This window comes from Coregonus clupeaformis, chromosome 10, assembly GCF_020615455.1.
Source record: "Coregonus clupeaformis isolate EN_2021a chromosome 10, ASM2061545v1, whole genome shotgun sequence".
NCBI classification, from domain to species: Eukaryota; Metazoa; Chordata; class Actinopteri; order Salmoniformes; family Salmonidae; genus Coregonus; species Coregonus clupeaformis.
Window position 1 is genome coordinate 29,151,421 of NC_059201.1, and position 9,132 is coordinate 29,160,552.

Genomic DNA, 9,132 nt, shown 5'->3' on the forward strand with positions numbered 1-9,132 from the left:
GCACCCCTGAGGGGCCCCCACGTTGAGGATCAGCGTGGCAGATGTGTTGTTACCTACCCTTACCACCTGGGGGCGGCCTGTCAGGAAGTCCAGGATCCAGTTGCAGAGGGAGGTGTTTAGTCCCAGGATCCTTAGCTTAGTGATGAGCTTTGAGGGCATTATGGTGTTGAACGCTGAGCTGTAGTCAATTAATAGCATTCTCACGTAGGTGTTCCTCTTGTCCAGGTGGGAAAGGGCAGTGTGGAGTGCAATAGAGATTGCATCATCTGTGGATCTGTTGGGACGGAATGCAAATTGGAGTGGGTCTAGGGTTTCTGGGATAATGGTGTTGATGTGAGCCATGACCAGCCTTTCAAAGCACTTCATGGCTACAGACGTCAGTGCTACGAGTCGGTAGTCATTTAGACAGGTTATCTTAGTGTCCTTGGGCACGGGGACTATGGTGGTCTGCTTGAAACATTTTGGTATTACAGACTCAGTCAGGGACATGTTGAAAATGTCGGTGAAGACACTTGCCAGTTGGTCAGCACATGCTCGGAGTACACGTCCTGGTAATCCGTCTGGCCCTGCGGCCTTGTGAATGTTGACCAGCTTAAAAGTCTTACTCACATCGGCTACGGAGAGCGTGATCACATAGTCATCCGGAACAGCTGGTACTCTCATGCATGCTTCAGTGTTGCTTGCCTCGAAGTGAGCATAGAAGTGGTTTAGCTCGTCTGGTAGGCTTGTGTCACTGGGCAGCTCGCGGCTGTGCTTCCCTTTGTAGTCTGTAATAGTTTTCAAGCCCTGCCACATCCGATGAGCGTCAGAGCCGGTGTAGTACGATTCAATCTTAGTCCTGTATTGACTCTTTGCCTGTTTGATGGTTAGTCGGAGGGCATAGCGGGTTTTCTTATAAGCGTCCGGGTTATAGTCCCGCTCCATGAAAGCGGCAGCTCTACCCTTTAGCTCAGTGCGGATGTTGCCTGTAATCCATGGCTTCTGGTTGGGGTATGTACGTACGGTCACTGTGGGAACGACGTCATCAATGCACTTATTGATGAAGCCAGTGACTGATGTGATGCACTCCTCAATGCTAACTGAAGAATCCCAGAACATGTTCCAGTCTGTGCTAGCAAAACAGTCCTGTAGCTTAGCATCTGCGTCATCTGACCACTTTTTTTATTAACCGAGTCACTGGTGCTTCCTGCTTTAGTTTTTGCTTATAAGCAGGAATCAGGAGGATAGAGTTATGGTCAGATTTGCCAAATGGAGGGCGAGGGAGAGCTTTGTATGCGTCTCTGTGTGTGGAGTAAATGTGGTCTAGAGTTTTTTTTCCTCTGGTTGCACATTTAACATGCTGGTAGAAATGAGGTCGAACGGATTTAAGTGTCCCTGCATTAAAGTCCCCGGCCACTAGGAGCGCTGCCTCTGGATGAGCGTTTTCCTGTTTAGTTATGGTCTTATACAGCTCATTGAGTGCAATCTTAATGCCAGCATTGGTTTGTGGTGGTAAACAGACAGCTATGAAAAATATAGATGAAAACTCTCTTGGTAAATAGTGTGGTCTACAGCTTATCATAAGATACTCTACCTCAGGCGAGCAAAACCTAGAGACTTCCTTAGTATTTGATTTTGTGCACCAGCTGTTGTTTACAAATATACACAGACCGCCACCCCTTTTCTTACCGGAGTCAGCCGTTCTATCCTGCCGATGTAGCGTATAGCCCGCTAGCTGTATGTTGTCCATGTTGTCGTTCAGCCATGACTCTGTGAAACATAAGATATTACAGTTTTTAATGTCCCGTTGGTAGGATAAGCGTTATCGTAGGTCATCTAATTTATTTTCCAAGGATTTAAGATTGGCTAATAGGATTGATGGAAGAGGCAGTTTACTCGCTCGCCGTCGGATCCTTACGAGGCACCCCAACCTACGTCGACGATATCTCTGTCTCTTTCTCCTGCGAATGACGGGGATTTGGGCCTTGTCGGGTGTCTGTAGGATATCCTTCGCATCCGACTCGTTGAAGAAAAAATCTTCGTCCAATACGAGGTGAGTAATCGCTGTCCTGATATCCAGAAGTTCTTTTTGGTTAAGAGACGATGGCAGAAACATTATGTACAGAATAGATTACAAATAACGCGAAAAAACACACATAATAGTACAATTGGTTAGAGGGCTGTAAAACGGCAGCCATCTTCTCCGGCGCCATCTGAGGCTATCATAACCGTGGTTTCATACGTAACCTTCGTTATCATCTTTGCTAAATAAATACCGGAGGAAAGTGGAAAGCCTACTTGAGCGCAAGCTGATAACCACTGATAATCTCCCTCAATCTGGGGCTCCACGCAAGATCTCACCCCGTGGGGTCAAAATGATCACAAGAGCGGTGAGCAAAAATCCTAGAACCACACAGGGGGACCTAGTGAATGACCTGCAGAGAGCTGGGACCAAACTAACAAAGCCTACCATCAGTAACACACTACGCCGCCAGGGACTCAAATCCTGCATTGCCAGACGTGTCCCCCTGCTTAAGCCAGTACATGTCCAGGCCCATCTGAAGTTTGCTAGAGTGCATTTGGATGATCAAGAAGAGGATTGGGAGAATGTCATAAGGTCAGATGAAACCAAAACTCAACTCGTCGTGTTTGGAGGACAAAAAATGCTGAGTTGCATCCAAAGAACACCATACCTACTGTGAAGCATGGGGGTGGAAACATCATGCTTTGGGGCTGTTTTCTGCAAAGGGACCAGGTCGACTGATCCGTGTAAAGGAAAGAATGAATGGGGCCATGTATCGTGAGATTTTGAGTGAAAACCTCCTTCCATCGGCAAGGGCATTGAAGATGAAACGTGGCTGGGTCTTTCAGCATGACAATGATCCCAAACACACCGCCCGGGCAACGAAGGAGTGGCTTCTTACGAAGCATTTGGAATGGGCCAAAATACCAGCAACAGTGTGTGAAAACCTTGTGAAGACTTACAGAAAATGTTTGACCTGTGTCATTGCCAACAAAGGGTATATAACAAAGTACTGAGAAACTTTTGTTATTGACCAAATACTCATTTACCACCATAATTTGCAAATAAATTCATTAAAAATCCTACAATGTGATTTTCTGGATTTTTTTTCTCATTTTGTCTGTCATAGTTGACGTGTTCCTATGATGAAAATTACAGGCCTCTCTCATCTTTTTAAGTGGGAGAACTTGCACAATTGGTGGCTGACTAAATACTTTTTTTTCCCCACCGTATATATATATATATATATATATATATATATATATATATATATATATATATATATATATATATATATATATATATTTTATTTTTTAGCTGCCCTGAATGACAGGTCGACACTGTCTGTACTAGAAACCTAGCCTAGCTCTCTGGTCAGTGGCAGCACACCTCCCCACTGGCTGCCACAGCTGATGAATAACTAACGTGTACATGATATTTACGAGTCAGGATATCTAAAACCAGTCAGGATATTGACGTAAGCGTGTATGCTTTCAAGAATGAAGATAATTTAGATTTTAGAACATTTTGCATTTGCTATCGCTACATGTGCATTTCTTTGTATGAGAGCGATTGAACATAATGGCGCTCGCCTGTAGTTACCTTGTCGCATTGGAGAAGAACGTGTGTTTTGCAACAATATGTAAATCCTTTTGAGACCTGTTGGGATCTATTTTCTTATAATTAGATGTGATGCCTAGCTTAAAAATAATACATTAATGATCAAACATAATAGGTTTGTGCTGTACTGATATAGATTGTTTAACATAACAAGCTGTGACTAATGTGAGGAACCGTTAGGGGGGAGGCTGAGATAGACTTGTGACACACACACACACTGCCTCTTTGTTAAACCGCTCAAGGACATGTGTATTGCAACAATGAAGAAGAAGAAACTATGTCTGTGGTTACTGACTCTCTAGACAGGTTGCAAAAACAACTAATGCCCGGCAACAGTGAAGCGCCAAGGGGCTGGGACCAGCCTGTGCGCCAACGATAGGCTGAGTAAGTTTAAACCACGCTCAGCCTCTACTCTGACAGGCCCGCTTTGAGCGGGAACTATCTCTGTCAGCGTATTAAAGAATAACTTTGTGTTTGAGCAGTTAGTTCTCTGTTAGCCCTGTGAGGTGTTACAGTGAGCCCGTATATACAAAGATTGCATTTACCATTTATTCGCTTGACTAATTATTAATAAAAAAGCTGAGAATATATTCAGTGACATAGTGTTAAATTCTGTTCTGATACCAGATTCGAATGACGCAACTTAACAATTGGTGAGCCCCGACGTGTTCTGGTAGAAGGACTTCGCTGGAACTTGTCCGGCCGATTGGCCATTGCTGTCGTCGGACGGTGTGTCTCACAAATCCTGACCGGTCAGACAAAAAGGTAAGCAGACACCTATTGTGAATAACTAAAGTTCTGCATATTGGCATTATCCAAATTTATTTTGTGAGACACCTGTTTGATGTAAGTTACCAAATTGTATAATTGATAAAGTTGAAAATGTATTTAACAAATTAGTTAAATGTATGAAGCGTGTGCTGTGGTAAATGCAATTTTTTAAAAACGATCGGTCACAAATGACATAATGAATGAATGAAATGTATTAGGTATTGATTATGTATGCGACTAGACGATATACTTAACCAGAGTGTGTGTGTGAGTAAACGGAGGTATAACAGCGAATGTAATGTACTAGATACGGGGTATCAAGTTCGATTGTGGTTAATAAGTCTGGGACTATTAACAAGACTGAATGAAGTTTGGGAGGCCAACCCAATCGTGTGAATGAAGTACATTAGATATTAGACAGCGCACTAATATCGGTTTGAATGATTCACGGATAAATAAGTACAGGCAAGGTCCCGTAGTTGTACGGGCTAGGTTCTGTTCTTTCCAAGGCAAGGTCCGGTAATTGTGAACATATTACTGGCTAGGTTCTAAGGCAAGGTCCGGTAATTGTGAACATATTACTGGCTAGGTTCTAAGGCAAGGTCCGGTAATTGTGAACATATTACTGGCTAGGTTCTAAGGCAAGGTCCGGTAATTGTGAACATATTACTGGCTAGGTTCTAAGGCAAGGTCCGGTAATTGTGAACATATTACTGGCTAGGTCCTAGGTTATACTGAGGAGGTTTACTGAGTATTTGTAGTACATTTGATATTAGTCAGAGATCTAATATCGGTCTGGTTGACTTACGGATAAATAATAGGTCGGGGACCTGAATTATAACGTTTTATTCAGCACTAAAATAAATATATCACTAGGAATAATAAATAAGTTTGGATAGATAGATTACGGTAAATTAAAATTAACAATGACCAGCCAGGAGACCGAGAGGGTACTGAAGGCATTGAAGTCAGCTCTAGAAATGAATGGGGGTAAAGACGGTAAGGAGTGGAAGAGAAAGGGGGAGAAATGATATAAGAAATTGATAAAAGACGGTAGTATTAATTCACCCGATGGACTCCCGGTTGACGGGGAGCCCGGCAGAGTATTGGATACGTTAAAACGAAAAACAGACAAAACCTGTTCTGAGTGGAAACAGGAGGGAGAACCGCGTAGGGGTACATTTAAAGAAGCAATAGAGAAGGCTAGATTGAAGGAGTGCATAGGCCTGTCCATGTTGGAGGAACTGAAGAAAATGTGTGGTGAGAAACGCACCGAGAAACCCTGATTGTACCCGGCCCTTCCAATAGCACCTCCACCATATGAAGGTACAGGAGTCATGGCACCAGTACTGGATCTCACAGCCACAGACAATTACCACAAGCGACCAGATGATGACAGAAAAGGAGAAGCATGGTGTCGGGTCAGCAAGGGGAGAAGAGAGGAGGTGCAAGTACTGCTAGAGGCAGCCAGGGAGTTGAATAGAGGAGTGGCAAGCCTAAGCAAGCTTGAGAGTATGTGTCTTGAGGATGGAAGTGAAAATGGAAACATTAGAAGTGGTTCGTGGACTGAGACCAGTTCAGCCACCCAGGACCGCAGGCAAGAAGAGGAAGTTAGAAAACAAAGGGCAATAGGGGAACTGGAAGATAAACTGAAGGATGGGGAAGAACAGCTGCTGGTAATGCAGAAGGCTATAAAGGAACTGGACGAAGTAAAAGAGAAGAGTGGGAAAAGGGAACCAAAAACGAGAGGTAAATATATAGATTTGTGAGGAAACTGCTCAAATGCAAGTGAAGTAGAAGAGGGGAGAGCGAACGGTGGAGACAATCAAGGAAGGGAAAGAGAGACCAAGTTCCTGTATGGAATGTTTGATGGGGAAATGTGGGATGAGGACAGAGAATTGGATGCCCCTGCATATCGAACCAGGAGTAACATTTCCTCAGGGGTGAAAATGATGCCACTAAGGGAGACAGCCGGGGTACGACGGTTTACAAGCCCTGGGCCCATAGGGACCTTCATAGGAGATATGACAGCTATAATGAACAGATGTATGGGAGACCAGGAGACGAGAGAGCTCATGAGAACGGCAGGTATGCATGGGAGGATCTCGGCCAGTACATCATTTGATCCAGTAAGGAATGACCTATGGGGAGCTATACATCAGAAGTATCCCACCCAACCAAGACCTCAGCTGATGAAGAGACTGAGCTTGGGTGATGATGAGAGTGTGCCTGTATACATGAAACAAGCTAGAGGTTTGTGGAGACAGACATGGAACACAGAGCCAGATAAAAACGAGATGAAACATCTGTTCCTGGAACAATGTATGAAAGGCTTGCCCGACCAGGTGCGTACGGAGTGTGAAAAAGTGGTGGGAATAACAGCAAAAAATGTGATGGAATTCACAGAGATTGCGCAGCACCACGTGGAACGCTGGAGAGAGGGTAAAAGGAAAGAAGAAGATGAGATAAAGCAGCTGCAGAAAAAGGTCCTGAAGAAACAACTACAGGAAGACAAACCAGGAAAACAGATGCCAAAGACCAGCACGCCCCAGCAAGCCCAACCAAATCAAAATACAGATGCCACTGGAGCAGTGACTACAGTGGTGCAGGCAATGGCAGGAATGATGGCGCCCCAGCGACAGGCATATGGTGGATTTGTACAAGGTGGACAATACCAACAGCAGTCCACGCCACACCCATACTTCCCGCCCTTCCAGGGGTGTTTCAATTGCGGATTGTTAGGTCACATGGCTAGGAACTGCCAGCAGGCCCGCCACCGCGAGGGAAAGGGTACGCTGGACCCCCTAGAGGGAGGGGCCAGTGGAACACAAGAGGAAGTGGAACATGGAACGGGGGAAGAGGCAACCCACAGCAACAGCAACAACAGACTGGTCCACACGGGGGAGCCCAAGGACAGGATGTCCCAAACACAAATTTGGTTCCGAACATGGCCTGGCTAGGGCATGAAGAAGGACCAAACTATCAATGAAGATGCCCAGAGTCCCCGACTAACACCGATGCTACAACTTACATTTTTCCACCTGATGTAGAACCAGTAGTAAAGTATCTGATTGGGGGAAGAGAACAGAGTATGTTGATTGACACAGGATGCACATGGTCATCTGTGCAAGCAACATACAAGCTTACGGATAGAACACAGGCTTTCTCGGGGGTCTCAGGGACGATTATGAGAAAGCCGTATACTGTACCTCTGGAGGTGTTTTGGGATGATCACAAAGTTACCCATCAGTTCTTGTACAACCCAGAGTGCTCTGTGGGATTGATGGGGAGAGACCTTTTGGCCAAATTGAATTGTACTATTTACTGCAGCCAAGCAGGAATGCACGTCACCACCATGCCTCATAATGAACTGATGCCTATAATCATGAAGAAATACTCAGAGCCTGTCAGAATGTTGTACATGGAAGAGGCTCAGGACAGGGAGGAAGAAGAGACATATGTTTACTGGCTGAAGCTGGCAGACACGGATCCCGACACACCAAGGGTGTGTAGGGTTTTCCAGCAGTGGAAGGCTTGGCTACAGACACTGAATGCGTACTACCCGCCCGAGGACCCACCCCATGTTACCATGAACTACACCAGAGAGCTAGATGAGATCTATGAGGAAGGATGGGAGACGGAGATGATGGATAGACGTCCAGCAGTGACTAGCAACTACATGTATGTACTCAAGGAAGGAGTGGCAACCAGTTGTATGGTAATGGATGGAGAAGTAGATCTTACGGAAAACTGGTTCACCATGACAAGCGACTCAGTTCCCCATGTGACGTTGATGGTTGGTTTCGGATATGAAGCCCGTTCTCTGGGTCCAGCAGTACGAATGCCAGAAAATCTACACTGGAAGAACACCAGCATACCCCAGGTACAGACCTCACTGATGAATAAAGAACAGGTGTGGAGAGTGAAGCTAAACGTTGACGACACATCCATACCTGAGGTGGTGAGAAGAGCCAGGTTCCATGGTAGGGAAATGACCACCCTGACACTGACAACTTACTCTCACAAATTCCTAGTCACCTATGGACAACCAGTCCAGAAGATGTGGTTTTGGTCAATGTGCCACCTGTACAGATTCTGGTACGGACAGATAGCAGGTTGAAGGTTCCTGTTTGGAGGTCTCAATACCCATTGAGTGAGGAGAAGACTAGGGGAATTGAACCAACTCTGAAGGGTTTGCACAGTGGAAAAGTCATCTACTTGACCAATTCAAATTGGAACACGCCTATTCTTCCTGTGAAAAAGGGAGATACTGGGAAGTGGAGAATGGTCCAGGATTTCAGACCAATCAATGAAGTTACTGTTCCCGACGTGAGACCTGTCCCTGTGTACACTGTAAAAAAGGACATTAATAATACTGTCTGAATCTTTTTATTTTTTATAGAAAAGAAGTACAGATAATGTGGAGGTAAGGAAATACACAATATTTACATTGTCTTTGTGAGGATAATGATAATCTATCACCATCTTCATCACTAGGAATCCATGCCTTTATGGACTCACCCAGATTGACTTATAGTCTTTTAAATGGAATCACTGAACCATCTGTACTCTTTCACAAGGGTACAGCTGTAATAATTTGTTTTGGAAGTAATCCTGTAGTCAATGCAGCTTACTCCACACTATTCAGCTGTAACTGGAAAATACGTTTTCAGAAAATGTGAGCTTTTTACAGGCACATTAGATAGTCATTACTCACACAAACACATTTCAAAACACTT